Source organism: Gymnodraco acuticeps, unplaced genomic scaffold (assembly GCF_902827175.1).
Source record: "Gymnodraco acuticeps unplaced genomic scaffold, fGymAcu1.1, whole genome shotgun sequence".
Lineage (NCBI taxonomy): Eukaryota > Metazoa > Chordata > Actinopteri > Perciformes > Bathydraconidae > Gymnodraco > Gymnodraco acuticeps.
Genome location: NW_022991187.1, coordinates 1,830,086 through 1,832,309, shown reverse-complemented (window position 1 = coordinate 1,832,309; position 2,224 = coordinate 1,830,086). Strand labels below are relative to the sequence as shown.

The window sequence follows — 2,224 nt, the reverse complement described above, 5'->3', positions numbered from 1 at the left end:
ATAACTTTATGGGCTAGTTGCACAAGATGGCGTCTATCAACTTCCGGCGGCTGGGTGTGCGGTTGTAAACTTCCGGTCTACAGTAGAGCGGTAGAGGGAAGAGCGATAGATAGCGAGAGAGATAGCGTATAGATAGCGAGAGAGATAGCGTATAGATAGCGAGAGAGATAGCGTATAGATAGCGTATAGATATTATATACGCACTATTTTACACTCGATGTCTCCAAGACCTACCGAAGGTTAACATCAGTGATGTACAAGCGGCAGGCTCAGCCCCGAGGAGCAAAAGAGAAAAGGGGTTCAAGATGTAGCTACATATACAGCTACGTCGACAATTATGAAGGTAAGTGACAAACAAAGCTGTAGTTACTGGCTAACTTTGACAAATGTATAGTCTTGATACAGTGTAAAGCGTTTTAATTATGTACTATTACATTTTTTTGGATAACATGAATGATATCCAATTCCCCACAGTTTCAAACAAAGATCTACCTTCAGGGAGAGTGAGCGTCAGGGTTAGCTGTTACAGGTCCATGAGAAAGCATGAAAAGCCTCACGATCTCAGAGTAGGGAGGAAAATAAAAAGTGTTAATCGGTTCAAAGCCTCAATCAGGTTCATGTTCTGGGGTTTTGATGTGGCAAGAGTAGGTAACCTGTGATTTAGGATTCAAATAAGCCCAGCTAGCTGACGTGTTGCAACAGATTACATAGTGACAATACATTTGCTCATATCAACTGGTAGCTAGCTACACTGAACAAAAATATAAACGCAACACTTTTGTTTTTGCTCCCATTTTTCATGAGATGAACTCAAAGATCTAAAACATTTTCTATAAACACAAAATAACCATTTCTCTCAAATATTGTTCACAAATCTGAAAAATCTGTGATAGTGAGCACTTCTCCTTTGCCGAGATAATCCATCCCACCTCACAGGTGTGGCATATCAAGATGCTGATTAGACAGCATGATTATTGCACAGGTGTGCCTTAGGCTGGCCACAATAAAAGGCCACTCTGAAACGTGCAGTTTTGCTTTATTGGGGGGGGTCTGGGGGGGGTCCGAAAACCAGGCAGTATCTGGTGTGAGGGGTAGGGTTAGGGTAATGTTGTGAATCGAGTGGCCTGTGTTCGTCGTCCATAACATACGCCTGCCCATACCATAACCCCACCACCACCATGGGCCACTCGATTCACAACATTACCCTAACCCTAACAAGAACCAAGGTAAGTACAGTATGTGTTCACAACCAATCCACGATTTAATGAGTATTTCCTTTGTGCCAAGAGCTGATTTAGTATGTTGCATCGACGACCTTTTCAATTAAATTGACAATTCTTTTGTGTAATTAATAGGGTGTGAAACCAGGCAGAGTGAGTGACATAGTGTTCATTTCCACTATGCCAAAGCAGTTTACAGTTGCTGACGATGTAAGGTAATATATATTGTCCTAAGTAATTGTATGTAGCCTGCGACAACTTTGTGATTGTTGTCTGAGTGTAAAATTGTTCTTAAAGTCCTGATTATCATATAAACATGTTCAAAGGAGTACACGTTACAAGGCCGTGCGGGGGGAGCTGCCAGACCCAGATGTCCTCCAAGTCAGCGAAGTATACAAGGACTTCTCAGCAGACATCGCACCACGAAAAAAAACGAATGGCTCACTACTCAACTCAACGACTAACACTCTTTCAGAGGATATTCTTCAGATTATGGACTATTGTTGTTGTCTACCAAAATGCACATAAATCAGATCTTGCTCCACTCAACATAGCCTACAACAGATTATGCAGATTTGTTCTTGGTTGTCCTTTTCGTACACATCACTGCACAATGTATAACCAACTTAAATGGCCTTCTTTAAATGTAAGAAGACACACGCATTGGCTTCAGCTGATATTTAAATGCATTTATCTTAACTATCCCCCTTATTTAAAGCAGTATTTTGTACCCTACTCACCAAATCATCAAGTTAGACATTCTGTTCAGATTTATTTCTCTGTCCCCTCTGCAAAAAATTGATTGGCAGAAGAGCGTTCATGTTTAAAGCCCCAACAGACTGGAATACTTTACCTGCTGCTATTAGATCTGTTGCATCATTGGGTATGTTTAAACATGCATTATCATCTCACTTTCAACTGGTCTATACTTGTTATAACTGATATTGATGAAACTGATTTGCTTGACTGTCTCAAATTGTAATGATTGTGTGCATTGCTTGAAT

At 40.6% G+C, this 2,224-nt stretch overlaps 1 long non-coding RNA gene across 1 annotated transcript; it reads left to right on the top strand.

Moving 5' to 3' along the window:
- The first annotated feature begins 258 nt into the window (after positions 1-258).
- LOC117561020 lies at positions 259-1,845 on the top strand. The gene is made up of 3 exons (XR_004571275.1): positions 259-343; positions 1,356-1,435; positions 1,547-1,845. It is a non-coding gene; the product is annotated as an uncharacterized LOC117561020 (long non-coding RNA).
- Positions 1,846-2,224: the final 379 nt, after the last annotated feature.